Here is a 16,798-nt window from a genome sequence, read left to right as displayed (position 1 = left end):
TATGAATTGTGCAATGGTAGCTTACAGTATTAGTACGGTTATTTTATCCCACAAAATTATAATTAGCAATGTCAAATGTATTGTACATGAATTAATTACATTGCGATCAGTACGATATAGAGACGGACCAGTACTTAAGTCCATCTTCTATGTCGTTTGCTGTCAGTATTTATCACATAATACTTTGAGAAAAGTGCTTTCATTGGTGGTTTGTTATTTAAAATATGTGCAACAACAAACACTTCTATCTGGTGAGCAAGGCGACTGGGATCGCCGAAGCGCGTCAGATCGTGGCACTCCGGATTCACTGAATTCAAATAAAGAAACACTGCTGCATTCATTACCGGATTTCAAGTGTCCGTTCTTCTCTCGGAGAGTGCTGTTATGCGCGGTGCGCTTTGAGAGCGTTAGTATATATATATATATAATAAAGGAAGAGCCCAAACCTTTGAGGCAGGTAATCTCAGGAACCACAGCACCAATCACAACACCCAATACAGCGTTGGAAAGGGCAGTTGCAGCAGAAGGACATAGGCTATGCAGAAGCCCACCATATGCATTTAAAAGGTAAAAGAACCGTGCCAGCAAAGTAGTCCCTTGTGGGCGTGTCTGCATTGTGCTGTGGGTGTGTGCTGGGGGCGTGACAAACGCTGGGGGCGTGTGGTACGTTCCGCCCTTCATGCCATGTCTCATATCGTGTGCTGTGGGCGTGTGCTGGGGGCGTGGGATTACGGAACAAAAAAGAGAGCATTGTGCCCAGTATGTCATTGTTTTTTCTAAGCATGGGCATAAAATCCGTTCCGCTCGCGGATTTTCGGCAAATTCACGATCGGCGAATTCTCGCGAATTTGCCGAAAATTCGTAAATTCGCACGCAGCGGATTTTTTTGCTTGGTCGCGCTTGACAAATACAATATTGCGGCGCGCGGCGTTCACCTACCGTCATTCAGCGTTTGAAGAGTTGTTTTTCCCCATGTTTACGTGTGCTGCGCCATTTTGGATCTTGCTGCGTGATCCCGCGGTAGTTTGTCGACCGCGATTACGTCATCGCGCCCGCCACCTTGCACAGCGAGAGTTTGTTGACGCGAGTACGTCATAAAGGCTCGTGATCACGCATCGCGGGAGTAAACAATTGCGAACACGTAGATGCGGCGGGCAGCAACAATCTCGCACTCGCGAAATTGCAAAATTTTCAATTCTGCACAAGAAATCCACCAGCAAGCAGCATAAACCTTCTGGAAATTATGATTTTTATCAGAATAACTCCTAAGGTTGACATTTGCCTGCACTTTTTTTTTCAAGGAGTCCATTTTGGGGGGGGGGGGGGAGGAAGTGCCCCACAGTCTCCAACTTCCTGTTCCTGTCCAGCAGGCTCCTCCCAGTGCTTTCTTCATGTGCTGGTCACTTTCATTTGGATCTTGACCTGGAAGGATTACTTTTTGTGGATGCTGCTGGATATTTGGATTTGAGGCCTTTTTGACTTTCTTTGGATCAATTTTGCATTAGAAATCAACTTTCACAAGTAAGTTTGTTTGGGGCATTACAGTTGCTGCAACTACAATTTTGGAACTTTTTCAGAACATTAAATAAAATATATTGTGGGTAGCCACAGTATCCAGTAGGACCAGGGTTAGTTATGGGTGCATGATACAACTGTTTTGTTGAATTTAAACATCATTGAGGGCGTGGATGGCATGGGATTGTGCTGATTTTTGTGGTTTTTTTCGATTTTTTGGGCTGCTGTTGGGGCCTTTTGCCCAGGGGTAGTGAGTGGTGCATGGACTGAGTATGTCTGTGGGGTCTCTTTAATGTAAACATCATGGATGGCATTGGATTGTGGTGATTTTTGTGTGTTTTTCGTTTTTTTGGGGTGTACTGTTGATGGGGACTGGCCATGTGGGTGGGGGGCATTTTGAGTGCTGGTACAGGCAGGCCCTGGCCATGTGCTTGGGGTGCAAGGGGCCATTTTGAAGGCAGGCAGTGTTCTCAGGCCTGCACCCATTTTGCCTAGCTTTCATCCATTATGCCCAGGGGTAGTGAGTGGTGCATGGGCCTAGTCTTTCTGTGGGGTGTCTTCTTGAATTTAAACATCATTGAGGGCATGGATGGCATGGGATTGTGCTGATTTTTATGTGTTTTGACTTTTTGGGGTGTATAACTGATGTTCCTCTGTCTTCCATTGCTTTTAGGTGCACAAAAGAACCACCAGTGCCAGGAAGAAGTCCTGCAGCGGTGTGTGTGCAGCATAACGTCACGCGACGTCACGTGTGGCCACAGACAAGACAACTCTGCAACTCGTGCAACTGCGGCCTGCTGTTCTGACCTCTGAAGAAGATGGCCCCAAAAAAAGTTCCCCGTAGCTCCTCTAGCAAGAAAGTTGCCAGTAAGGAGCAGAAGAAGCAAGTGGCGCCACTTACCAAGGAGACTGGTGTGCCGACCGCCACATTTGTTGGGGAAAAAATAAGTACGCCTGCAGCAGCAGCGGGGTCTGCTGGGGACCAAGCTGCTGGGAGCAGCACCCCCGCTCCATTGGGCTCAGTGCCACCACCACCACGCCAACTTAGGTCCAAGCCCTTGAGTGCTTTAGAGGCCGCCAGTATAGTTGTTCAATCACCATTGACCAGTGATGTTGGCTCATTGCAAGAAAGTAGCAGCAATGTCCCTCAATCAACACAGGTTGTTGTAACTCATCTGACCAGTGTTCAACAACCACAGCCTCAATAACAACCACATGTGCATGTACAAGCCCAAGTACATGTGGAAGGAATGGCAGCGCAAGGAGATGCGCAAGCAGAGGTGCATGGAGCGGCACAAGTGCCCACAATAGTTGTTCCTCCCGAAGTTGGGGCACATCAGGAAATCGACATTCAAGCTGAGGTATCATTTGAGGAAGCCGCTCCTCCTGATCATTCATGGTCTTCCACATCCCTAGCAAGGAAAAGATCAAGGATGGTGTCTACAAGTTCTTCAAGCCCCCTTCCTTCTGATGATATGGATCCAACTTGGGAACCACCACTGCCGTCTGAGAGTGAGGCACACCATGATCTGACAAAGGTAGCTAAGCGTAAAAGGAAGGTCCCCGAAACTCTCGTACTTATGGAGTGTGGTGCTGAAGAAGAAGTGGCGTATACTACTCCTGCTGATGAAGACTCACGACGACGACGCAGTCATCATACACGTCACTCCAGTCTCAGCGGGCATGCAGTCAAAATTGACCCTAGCCCGAAAAGCTGCTGAGCGTCATGTTGTCGACGAGGAGGCAATGTGAACACCATCATTGGAGTTAACTAGTACACCACCACCTACCGCTTCTATATTTTTTTGTCGCCAGAAGGTACCTCCATCCACCTCCACCTCAATTAGTGGTGGTGCAAGTGCACAATGTAGTAAAGTCCGGCAACACACATCCTCCACTCCATCTGCCATTAGCAGCATGACCAGCAGTATCGCCTCCTCCGCCCCCCACAGACATTTGAAGTCCGCAGTTTGGAGCTTCTTTAGAGTTTGCCCAAAAAGGGAAAACATAGCCATTTGTTGCATTTGTAAGCTTGCAGTTAGTCGTGGTAAGCTTGGTACCAACTATGGTACCGGAGGCCAGAGAGGTCATCTTAAGAGACAGCACACTGTCCAATGGCTTGCGCACCTAAAGGAGATCGAGGAAGGCCGAATTGGAAGTCAACAAACTGTATCCGTTGATGTTTCATCTGATGATGACGAGTAGGAAGAAGCGTCAAACATTTCTTCACCTACACCCAGTACCCCTGTCAGCAGCACACCCCCTGTGCGCCACACTAAGAGTGTGGGAGAGAGTGAGACACCAATGCGAAAAATTTCAACATCACCGAGCGTACCTGGGTCGAAGAAGTCATCATCTTCCTGTAAAAAAATGGTCCAGCCCACCATTAGAAGCATGTTTTCAGATGCTCCATTTGAACGCAACCACCCAATGGTGCGTCTGTATAACACTAAGCTGGCTAAAATGCTAGCGCTGGACCTTCTCCCTTTTTCTTTTGTGGAAGGGGTTGGTTTTCTTGAATTAGTGGCAACGCTCTGCCCTAAATGGAAGGTTCCTAGTCGGTTTTATTTTGCCAGAGTTGCGGTTCCAGCACTACATGCAGATGTGCTGGAGGTGATTGGGGCAGCTTTAAAGAAGAGTGCTGTTCACACTATACATCTGACAACAGACATGTGGACCAGTGGCGCAGGCACTGATTACATGTGCATCACTGCACACTGGGTCTCTTTTTCAGGAGTTACAGCAAAACTAAGGGCAGGTGTTGACACGGACAACGTTTTTAAAGCTGCTCGGAAACATGCAACACTAGCCATGTTTGGCATGGAGTCAAGTCATACAGCAGAAAACATTTTGCAGGAGTTTAACACAAAGGTCTTTCAATGGCTGTCCCCCAAAAAACGCATGATTGGTTATGTTTCCACGGGTAATGGCGCCAATGTAGTTAAGGCCATGGATAAGGGTACCTATTTCAGAGTGCCGTGTTTGGCGCACTGTATAAACCTGGTTGTTAAAAAATTCTTGAGTGAAGAAAGTCCAGAGTGCGAGTTACTGACCACCTGCCGAAGAATGTGCACACATTTCAGCCATTCTTTTAAGGCCCGGAAGCATCTGAGGGGCCTGCTACATGAACGTCGACTGCCAGTGAAAGCACTCATCCAGGAGGTGGCAACACGTTGGAACTCAACCTTCTACATGCTTGAGCGTCTGTATGACCAGTTTACGGTACTCGATCAGTACTTCCTGACACTGGGTACAGCTGTGAAGGACCTGAGGTTACATGCGGAGCAATGGGAGCTAGTTAAAAGCCTGACTGACATGCTTCGTCCTTTTGAGGTCTTCACGCGTGCAGTCAGCAGGGAGGACTGTAGTTTGGGAAAAGCTATCCCATTGTTGCGCATGCTAGAGCACCAACTGAAGGCGGTGTCTTCTACGTTTCAAAAAGATGAAGAAAAGCAAGAAGCTTTTGATTTGGCAGAGAAATTATTACAGCGCCTACTTTGCGATGAACGTCTTCAAAAGATCCACACAGAACAGCATTACATTTGTGCTACTATTCTGTATCCACGCTACAAAAAGGCACTGGCAGGCAGAGCATTGTTTGCTTTTGGTGACGCAGAAGTTTCAAAGTACAAATGTTGGCTAGCTCTGTCAGCCATGAGGTTTGAAAGAGAACGGCAGGAAATTGAAGGAAAAGGCAGTACATGAGCATCAGCAGGCCATCCGGGGTCCAAAGAATCCACTTCTGCACCTGTGGCTGTGGCAGAAGTGACCTCTCAGCCATTAAAGACACCAGTAACCGGATCATCTGCACCAGACACAACAGTAACATTGTGTGAAGCAGACGATTGGCTAACTCAGCTTGGGTTTGCTTCTGAAAAGGTCCCAGCAAAAAGTAAGCAAAGTGGAGGAACCCTGCAGACCCTTGAGTCGATGGTGCAGGACTATCTGAATGACTCAACAGAGGTCTATGTTAATGCTGACCCATTGGCGTATTAGCATGGGGAAAAAAGAATTGTGGCCAGAGATCACCAACCTGGCTATAAATTACTTGTCTTGCCCACTCGCAAGCGTGTCTTCTGAACGTGTTTTCAGTGCTGCTGGTGGCATTGTAACTTGCAAAAGGACCCGCCTCTCGCCCAAAAATGTGGAGAGGTTAACAATGATCAAGATGAATCAGCACCTCATACCACCAGATTACAAAGTACGAGAATATACGCCGGAAGAAGACGAGGAGGACACCAACTTAGATGAGGGAATTTCTTCTCTGTTAGGTGACCTACTCCCGCCTGAATTCGCAGAGTATGAGGACGAACTCTGCTTCCCTGACACCTTGCCCTGAAAATAAGCCAATGAATCAATAACTTTCTTTTTCGTCCTTATTCACTTTTATTCCTGTGTGTATGTCTCTTTGTTTTGCAAAGTCAATATTAATAAAAAATGTAATCTCCTAATCACAAAAACAAGCCCATCAGCAGAACTGTCTTCACTTATTTGCTTATTGATTTGAAGGTGCCGCAGTCTGCATTCCTCAGGTTCACAAGTTCACAAGAACATGCTCCTCTATCCTCCTCCTCCAGACTCCTATTTCCCTCAAAGCAGAGGGCTGGATTACGCCCAATGAAGAAAGACTCTGCACTTGTGGGGGTGTACTACTTCTTTGCGGGTGAGTTGACGGCTCTGGGGCCATTGCTGGGAAGGTCTAATACCGGATAAAAGTGGTTTGGACAAAATCGGAGGCGAAATATTCTTTGCGTTTTTGCTGACTTGCTTGTGTTTGAGGTGCTGTTTGGGGGGGTTCCGGGTGTTTGCGGGTGGGTTTTGTGGTCTGGGAGCACTGCTGGCACAGTCTAATTTTGATTGCATTTGTTTTTCAGTAAATCCATGGTGGAAAATGGGAGTTATGACCTAGCTGCACAGCGCATTTGGACAGAAGGCCGAAAAATATTGTAAGTATGAGATTTTCCATTTTTGGTTTTTGGCTGTTTGGGGGTGTTGTGCTTTTTTGCGGGTGGGTTGGCGGGTCTTTGGGCATTGCTGGGAAGGTCTAATACCGGATAAAACTGGTTTGGACCAAATCCATGAGGAAAACGTTTTTGCTTTTTCTGACATTTCGGTCAATTTAGCGTTTTCAGGGGCCTGTTTGGGGGGCTTCCTGGTGTTTGTGGGTGGGTTTCGGGGTCTGGGAGCACTGCTGGGTATGGATAGTTTTGATAGCAAGAGGTTTGAAGAAAATCCATGGTGGCAGAGGGGAGTTAGGGCCTAGCTGCAGAGCGCGCGCGAAGTGATTTTGGAAATTGCCCAGAAAATGACTAAGTGCCCATTTTTGTACTTTTGATTTTTGGCTGTTTGGGGGTCTTCTACTTGTTTTCGCCTGGGTTGACGGCTCTGGGGCCATTGCTGGGAAGCTCTAATACCGGATAAGACTGGTTTGGACCAAATCGTAGGCGAAAACTTTTTGCTGACTTGCTTGTCTTTGAGGTGCTCTTTGGGGGGGTTCCGGGTGTTTGTGGGTGGGTTTTGGGGTCTGTGAGCACTGCTGGCATACTCTAATTTTGATTGCATTTGTTTTTCAGGAAATCCATGGTGGAAAACGGGAGTTATGGCCTAGCTGCACAGTGCGTTTGGATAGCATTGAAAGAAGGCCGAAAAATATTGTAAGTATGAGATTTTCCATTTTTGCTTTTTGCCTGTTTGGGGGTGTTGTGCTGTTTTGCGGGTGGGTTGGCGGGTCTTGGGGCATTGCTGGGAAGGTCTAATACCGGATAAAAGTAGTTTGGACAAAATCCATGCTGAAAAGCCTTTTGGCATTTTTTGTAACTTAGGGTTCGTTAGGGTTAGCACTAGCAGCAGTATTCCATGTGTTTTGGGTTGTTCTAGATTTTTGCGACTGGGTTCTGGGGTCTTACAGCACTCATGGGAATGTGTAATCTTGGTTGCAACTAGTGGTTTGAAGAAAATCCATGGTGGGAAAGGGTGGATTTTGCCTAGTGAAAGAAAGCGTTTGCCACTATTCTTAACTTAGGGCTCGTTAGGGTTAGCAGTATTGTATTGCATGTGTTTGGGCGGGGGATATAGATTTTTACGACTGGGTGGAGTCTTGGAAAAGTTGTTGTAATGTCTAATTTTGATTGCAAGTCGTTTGAACATAATCCATGGTGGGAAAGGGGGGTTTTGGCCATACTTTCTGAGTGCGTTTTGACACGATTTGAAATTAGGCCTCTGTGAGGTAGCAGCAGTATTCTGCACGTTTTTGGGAGGGTAATGTGGGGTGTTCTAGAATTTGGGATTGTCATCTCTGAAAGTGACAGTATAATTTTTGCACTACACAGCGTGCCTTACATATTTTTTTCTCCGAGGTGTCTTTAACACTTACTGTTGTATTTTTCCATCATCAATTACAGGCAGGCTTTTACCCTGTGCCATCGATTTACTACTCAGGCGTACAATTAGCGATCCGCAAATCCGCATCAGGCAGGCAGTGGACAGTGTGTCTGGTCACTAAGATTGATCGACGGAGCATCCGATTGAATGAAGGAGTACCGCGAGTTAGAGGAATGGCTGGATGCATCGACTTCACAAATTCAACGGGCCCACTACAAAAAACAGTAACAGTATCCAAAATTCTCCTTATCTTTTCAATGATATTCTTGTGAACTTGAACTTACTTCTACGAGTGTGACTCTGTGCGTTTGTTTGATCTCTGCTTCAAATTCATTCCTCCAGCTATTTGATACGTCTTTGCTATGTTTAACACTAATTTAATGTTCTGAGGGGCCGATTCATAGAACTAACTTAAGACAAAATCCTAAACTTACTACATTTGGGATTCACAGAAGGCACTTAGTAGTTGTAAAGTTAGGATTTTGTCTTAAGTTTGACTTAAGACAAACTTAAGACAGACTTAAGACAAACTAAACTTAAGACAGACTTAAGACAGACTTAAGACAGACTTAAGACAGACTTAAGACAGACTTAAGACAGACTTAAGACAAAATCCTAACTTAAGTCTGTCTTAAGTTTGTCTTAAGTCAAACTTAAGACAAAATCCTAACTTTACTACTACTAAATGCCTTCTGTGAATACCAAAAGTAGTAAGTTTAGGATTTTGTCTTAAGTTAGTTCTGTGAATCGGGCCCTAAGTGTTTATTGTCTGAGGGCAGAGAGGCACGTGAAATTGCGTAATGACTGCAGCCCTGTACTGCCAAGTTTGCCTACTTGTTCCTTCGTAGTTACTAGTAAGTTGCAGTAAGTAGTAGTACTACTTTTCAGTAAGCTAACCATCCATTTACCAAAAAACTTCTCGCATGCAGTAGTGCACTTTCTTTATGTCCCTTTAAAGGTTTATCGATATCTTCAAATCCAAAGATTTGTTTCTCTTCATTTGTTGTTTTACTGACCATGTTGTGTTTTTTTTCCTCTCTACCAAACTTTCCCCCCCAAAAAAACCCATTCCCATCCAATTTTCAAACCCTAACCCTCTTCCCCCGGGCTGTGTGGTATTTCATTGATGTGTGACTGACAACAACAATAAATTCCACACACTTGCTGGGGAGGATAAGGTCAAAGCAACCAGAAGTTCATGTGCGCCATCCTGGATTGATAATAAGAACATCCTCCTCCTACACGACGTGAACAATCTAATGCTTAATGCTTACCTTACGTTGGCACTGCTTAGGCTACAATTTAGGGCACTGTGCTGTACCATACTATCTATTGTACTGTTTCTAATGCTACACTCAGGCCACTCAATGTTTAATTTCCTCTTTTTTTCATATGGCGATACTGCCAGTGTGTTCCACTACTGCTACCAGCACAACAATGATATTGCATCCGTTGAGGATTCAAGTCAACAACCAACCTTATTCACCAACCGTGATTCGCAAATCACAGGTAAGATAAGCATATTGGGGAGGTAGTAGAATAATGGGCTAGGACTAAGTTTGGAGGAGAGCAGAGACTAAGAGTACTACTAGTAAAGTACAGTAGTAGGGCTACTGAATTGACTAACTCGGTTACTTGCATTTTGGTACATTTAGGACAAGATGTTTCATTCATGCTGGTAAGTTTGAAAAACCAAAGGTCCAGTAACCACCGCCAACCCCCAGACAAAATAATATGAGCGCGTATACTGTGTTTTTGAATGAAAAATATAATTATTTAGAAATATAAATTATGGATGTTGTTGTCGTCACAAAAATAGAATTACCCCAACTCACCCCCCTCCCTAACCAAACCAATGTCCAAAAATCAAAAAGTACCCTTTCCCAAAAACCCAATTCCCACCCCCCCAACAGTCTTTAAAAAAGGGACAAGGGACAGTCACTTCCTCCGGTGGCGTTTAGAGAGCTGGTGCGGCACGTCCCGCAGCTCTTTGCGGAGGTCCCGGACCTGGCGCTCCAGGTAGTCCACTCGCTTTCGGAGTCGGCGCTGGCATACCATCCAGGCTCTGGGGGGGGCAGCTGTTTTTGCTGCTGTGCGGCGGCGGCGGGAGGCTGTCGGGCCACGGCTCGGTTTGGCTGGAGGCTTGTGGCTGGTGGACCCGGGGGCAGTGGAGGAGGATGTGGAGGTTGTTGTAGTTTCCTCCTCATGCTCCCGAGCCCACAACCGTCGATACTCGACACAAATAGCCTCCAGCTTACGGGCCCTGGCCCGGACAGCCATCTCCTTACGGGTGAGCTTTTTGGGAGTAGCATCTATCAAAAAAGAAAGAAAAATACTGTAGCCAATAGTCTTTAACATAAAGTCAAAATAATTCAACAGAAAGTGGACACTCAGTAACACCAGCATAAGTAACACCAGCAAGTAGCAAACACAGTATAACATTTTTAAGATAACGGACCAGGTTTTTTTTGATTGTCGATCCACAACTGGCGCCTCCCGTATGTGACGTTATTTATAATTTCTAACCACTATTTTGAGGGTGCCCCAGATAGGAGGAAGAACCTAAACCTCCAATTAGGACCAAGATCCAAACATAATTGATACAGCAGGTATCTGTGCACACGTCGCCTTTTACAGAGTAAATGCTGTTGGTAATCAAACAACACAACCAGACTAACAATGTGGAAGTAGTCTTGATAGAAGTTTTTCTTCAATTCAGATTTTATCCACCACGCCCAGCCAACACGTGTTTCGTCAGGGCTAGTACCCCGTGACTTCATCAGGGCTCCCGCGGGCAGCGGTTCCAAAGCTATTGCCACAATGGCTAGGTGCTCTCAGCCGGTTCTAATTCCGACCAGGCTACCGGGTACTGTCGAGGTACTAGCTGATTCGTCTCAGCCGTCCGTGTGATGGTTAATACCAAAGATGCGAGATACCATCGGAGTATCCGGGTGAGCGGCAGGTTAATACGTACTGCTTTCCAGCGTCTCCGCGTGTAAATGCGGAAGTCATTTACAGTTTACACGCGGAGACGCTGTAAAGCTGAGACTGCGGAGACGAATCAGCGAGAACCTCCACAGTACCCAGTAGCCGGGTCGGAATTGGAAGCGGTTGAGAGCACCTAGCCATAGTGGCAATAGCTTTGGAACCGCTGCCCGCGGGAGCCCTGATGAAGTCGCGGGCTACTAGCCCTGACAAAACACGTGTTGGCCGGGCGTGGTGGATAAAATCTGAATTGAAGAAAAACTTCTATCAAGACTACTTCCACATTGTTTGTCTATTGCTTGTGTTGTTTGATTACCTACAGCATTTACTCTGTAAAAGGCGACGTGTGCACAGATACCTGTTGTAACAGTATAACATTTTGGCATGTATCTTTCTGCCGTCTTTGTAAGCCTGTGACATTACTGGGAGTTTCAGGAATTCCACTAGCAGCACTATGGGTGGACTCACTACTACATACATAGTCAGAGAGTACTAAAAAAAGGCCTTTTTTTACTTTTTTTCTCTTGGGTTGCAAAAGAAATCACGGGTACATGAACTTGTGCTCGCCACCATAATGGCAGCTCACTGCTTTCACCCAAGAAATACAGACACAGGCCATGATGACTTATATCAAAAAAGGAGGGAAGAGGATTCACGGTCCATTCGGTTCCCCCGGTTCAATGCTGAATTAATCAAAATGGGAATGGACACTAGTATCTACTTAACCGTCGGCTAAGTATTGACAACCCTCATAGACCACCTGGTTCAGATCGTTGCGGTATATCTTTTTCCGCCCCGCCAGGAGTCATGGCATAGTCATAGGGTTGCCAAATAACGTGCGGTATGCCTGCCTCACCCGAGGCTGCCTCTGGTTCAGTTAGAAGTGTCCAGAAATCATAGGGAAGGGAAAAAGGGGAAATTATACTTTAAAAACACTGTGTCACCTAAAAAAAAATGTTAATGGGAAAAGGTTGACACTGTATTAAAAATTAACGATATATAGGGTATAATCGAGTAACTAGATTACCATATATCTGTCTGTATATGGATGTGTCAACATGTTTCAGCTCTTTTGGCCCAGCCGGGTCTGGAGAACTTTCGTCAGGACAATAAACAAACAAACAACATATATAAGGTACTCACACAACTAGTGTTGGGTCCTATTTAGCTTATTTAAGCTTATCATGTATTGCCACCTATAATAAGAGGACGCAAAATACCACATTTAGAGTATACCAATATTGGTGATTAGGCATTGTACTATTACATAAAACGCACATACTTGAATTACTAGTGCAAAACATTTTATATGTATCTAATTCAGAGTACATAAAATTACGCAGGGTAGGAAGGGAAGGAGACTAGGTTTAAGTAAGGAGCGGTTAGAGTATCACGTTGATGGATACATGGGGTATTGTAATGTGGAGTTCTAGTTCTATAGCCACTTGCAAGAGGAGCGTGATCTAGTCGCTTATTTCGAACAATAAATGGAAGCCAGAGCCCTAGCACGCTAATGTTAATGTGCGTCTTAGCGTTTAAATAAATGAACAAGCACACAATTAATCGGCGAAAAAACATTGTTAGGTCTATCTTGCCAGCGTCAGCAATAGATGGAAGCCAGAGCCCTAGCACGCTAATGTTAATGTGCGCCTTCGCGTTTGAACAAATGAACAAGCACACAATTTGTCGGCGGAAATACCTTGTTAGGTTTAGCTTTCCAGCGTCAGCAGGAGTGGAGAGTCGCTGTACGCGGTCTTTGCTACAAAATATACACACAATTAGGCAGAGATTACTCGGACTTCTTACCGGTAAGACAACGTGTTCCAAGGAAGGTTCTTACCCGCGTGGACCGGCTTTCCGTCCTTGTGCTGACTCTGCTCCTGGTTACAGGCAGAGCTCAGTTTCCCGGGCTTAAGGCTGTTGTCCTGAACACTAAAAAAGGACTAAAGAGTCGGCTACAAACATAGTACAAGATGGCTCGCCCCACATATTACCTCGCAATATATTTTAAGATTCGGTCACAATAAGAGCATAGGTATAGTTAAAAATTGCTCATAGCTACAACACGCTGTTGAATATGGATGTTTCACTGATTAGTATAATTTTAATGTGAATGTCGTGATTTGTTACCCACAGATATCAGGTAGATAGAAGCCTGGGGAACAGATACTAGTCTGATGGGTATCATTACTCAACTAATTCGTGAATGTATGATATTAAAGAATGTATGATATTAAATTAGTAAATGTTCTTGACTGTACAGTGTACTTATACTAGTGTACTGTGTACTACTGTACAGTACATCATACACTCCTTTGCGAGACTACTCAAAAACATTTCAATAAGTAAGGAGTATAATAACTTACCACCGTCCGCCGCCGCTGAGTCTTCCCCCCAGCTCCTCCTGTTGGCGCCGCCCCATCCTGAGTGGACCCCTCCGCACTGCTGGCCCCGGCACTGGTTGTCATCTGTGCCGCATCAGATGTTGTGACATCTAGGAAAAACATGTCATATTTTCAGATGCCATACACAACCCCCTATTTTGTCTCGTAACGGAAGAAAATGTTACATAACACATTTTTTTTATTACTGGGATTGAAAAAAAGTAACGGTTTTGGGGAGGGTGTTAACCTTTTATATGCTTATTCCATTAAATGCTACACTTGTTCTTATGACAACTGATGAATGCTTGCTTAACGGGCACCATTTTTCTCATTACAGTAAGAAGATTCCATTGCCCTTCTGCCAGACAATTCTCCAACTACTAGTAAGTCATCACCAGCAGTACTGTGTTTTCATTTCTTAATTGAAAATAAAACTTTAAAACTAACAAACACTGTGTGTTTTTAGTTTACGAGTGAGTGAGCGGAAAGGTTTGAACTACTGCACTTGGCAGTCATGTTTCAGGGACTCAGATAGGCCGGGACTCGGAGGTAGTCTTCTGTTCTTCTGCCTCGTAAAAATCATTGGTCAGACATTCTAGATAGTTGGTCAGGGGATTGGGGGTTCAACTTCTGTTCGGACTGAGGTATGTCGAAAGACGAACTGCACCTATCATCTTGTCCATACTTCTTTGTGTGCAGAATAGTCCCTGAAACACTAGCGGTATGGGATGTGCTCCTCTCAAATCAAAAAGGACACTGCTACCTTTTACTTGGTGTAAACAATTACATTTTGTTGTTGCAAATTGTCAAAGCACTTACATTAAGAAGACTGGAATAGACACCAAGGGCAACCCAGAGGACTACACTCTGTGCCTAAAGCTATTGCTGTATCAGAGTTTTGTTTCACACCGTTTGCCGAATGGGCAAGCTTAGCTACCTTCACAGACCGACTCATAATTGTAAATAGTAGTAGCACAGAGTGATGGTAGAGGCAGGATAAGAATGTAGAAAGTAGTCTACATTAGAAGAAGATCCAAGACTATTTTGTAAAACATAGAATTATTAGTAACAAGTTTATAATAAATAGGGGCTGTAAAAGTTAGGGAAGTATAAGTATTAAGATAACAATAGGACAACTTACTGGGGCCAGCAGAGGAGCCTGGAAGGGACTGCTCCTGTCCAACTTCTGCCACCGGAGTCTCTGTCGCCGCCGTCGCCTTGCCCCTGGGAGTTGCTGCTGGTGATCATGAAATAAAGAAACACAACATGGATGATTGTTTTTTGGGAAATATTTGATTTCTTTGTACTCAATCTAAAATTATGTCGGGAAACAAATTAACATCAATTGCATCTGATCTGGTCAACTAAGAGGATAGTAGTACAGTATTGCAGGATTCGCAGACTGTCTAATAGGAAAGTTATGTAATTCACTAACTACATCAACAACAAAAAGGTTCTACTACGACTGCCATCACTCAGCAGCACGAGACGTCGCGTGACAGACACAGTCCGTCATCATGATTGCAGACTACTAACAAATGTCCTATAACAAGTAATAAATAGTATACTCAACGTATCAATCCACCACTATCTCTTCAAAGTGGCAGCAGCAGGAGTACAAAGAAGGACTAGACTTGAGTCTACTGTCTCTAGCATTACGTAGTAATGCTCTCAAATGACTAAAAAGTTGCAAACAAGTAAGCATAGTAGCAACGCCAATAACCAGGCGAGCACCTGCAATAACAGAAGCTATTTAAACATTAATTTACCTGCAATGTAATCTAATCAGCAGCATTCGTACTCTTCAGGAAAAAAATAGATTAGCAATATAACAGAGCAGAAGGAAAAAAAGTAGTTATTAAATAGCTACTTACCAAGCCCAGGGATCTCCACACCAAGCAGGTCGACCATGTCATGCTCCCGGTCCAAGATGTCACTCCACCGGTGCGTCACTTGGTGGTAGGTGCGCCGGACCCCAGACTCCTTATGCATGCGCCGACACACCGTGTCCCACAGCTGGCGACGCTCCCGGAGGCCGTAACCGGAAGCAATCCACCCACCTGCTGCCACGGTCTTAGGGAGGTGGACCTGGACAAAAACCAGCAAGGCGGCCACCTCCACCACAGAAAAGATCTCCCTGGGCTGCACTTCCTCCCCCCCTCCAACGCCCGCAATGGAGCCGGGTACGTGGGGCTGGGCCCTTCCCCTTGTTTCCTCCCTTAGCCATGGTCCTGGGCACAAGAAGAAGGAAAGAAGAATAGGTGTGAAAAAAATAAGAGAGAGCAAAAGAAATAAAGTAGGTAATAAAGTAATAAAAAGTTTTAAAAAAAACACAAAATATAGATGTAGGAAATTGAAGAGAGAGATAAGCAAAAAAAACAACCCAAAAAAGTTCAGAAAAACATAGGATTGCAAAGATGTAAGGTGGATAGAAAGGTAGCATGCCCAAAACCATAGCAGTGAATGAAAAACAAGATGGCCACGCCCATAGAGGACCGTGTGGGTAAGTTTGTGCGATATTTCCCCCGCGAGCACGCAAAAACGCCCACGAATACGTAATCGCGCGCCGCATACGACGCGAACTTGCAACGAGCGGCCGGAAACGGAAACACGTCACACAAACAAGATGGCCGCGCCCGTACATGACCTCATGGGCAACCTCGGAGTCGGTGCGCTGCAAGCGGCCCACGACGAAGCAAAAAAACGCCCGAACACGCAAAAAAAAGAGAAATCAGCAAATTCGCACGAATTTGCGGATTGCAAATTCTATTTTGCGTCCCGCAAATCTCGCGAAATGGAAGAAAAACAAATTTTGGAAAACTGAAAGCACTTAGCAGGTGCAAAAGTTCAAACTAATTTGTAACCAGTCCCTGTAGTGCTTCCTGAGGGGCCCCTCCAGAGTTCAGTTGCCTACTTTCAACTATTCTCTGACCCTGCTCTGAACCTCAAAGCAGGGTCAGAGAATAGTTACAAATATGGCACATTGCTCCTGTAAAAAAAATAACTGCAACAGGAAGGTCTTACAGCTAAGGAAGCAGGTGCCAGACTTGAAGCACAAATTCAGTGACACATTAACCAGCCCAAAATTAATTCATCTCAGTTTAGGCTGGGAAGGTGTGCTTTGCTTTCCCCCCATAATCTACAGTGGTGAACAAGAGGGTGGTAGTGGTGAACCAGAGGGTGCTGTGATAAACCAGAGGGTGCTGTGATAAACCAGAGGGTGCTGAGATAAACCAGAGGGTGCTGTGATAACCCAGAGGGTGCTGTGATAAACCAGAGGGTGCTGTGATAAACCAGAGGGGGACAGTGAGGATCCAGAGGGTGGCAGTGGCAAACCAGAGGGTGGCAGGGATGAACCAGAGGGTGGCATCGATGAACCAGAGGGGGACAGTGGCAAACCAGAGGGGGACAGTGGCAAACCAGAGGGGGACAGTGAGGATCCAGAGGGTGGCAGTGGCGAACCAGAGGGTGGCAGTGGCGAACCAGAGGGTGGCAGGGGTGAACCAGAGGGTGGCAGGGATGAACCAGAGGGT

The 16,798-nt window shown here is 45.4% G+C and overlaps 2 protein-coding genes across 2 annotated transcripts in view; both read right to left on the bottom strand.

The window, feature by feature from the left end:
- LOC144798642 (transmembrane protein 272-like) overlaps positions 1–16,798 on the bottom strand; it is a 1,182,125-nt gene that overhangs the window by 1,079,675 nt on the left and 85,652 nt on the right. The window lies entirely within an intron of this gene.
- LOC144798641 (uncharacterized) overlaps positions 1–16,798 on the bottom strand; it is a 167,072-nt gene that overhangs the window by 106,213 nt on the left and 44,061 nt on the right. The window lies entirely within an intron of this gene.

This window comes from Lissotriton helveticus, chromosome 12 (genome assembly GCF_964261635.1).
Source record: "Lissotriton helveticus chromosome 12, aLisHel1.1, whole genome shotgun sequence".
Taxonomy (NCBI): domain Eukaryota; kingdom Metazoa; phylum Chordata; class Amphibia; order Caudata; family Salamandridae; genus Lissotriton; species Lissotriton helveticus.
The sequence above is the reverse complement of the archived record's forward strand: the minus strand, read 5'-3'. Positions and strand labels throughout refer to the sequence as shown.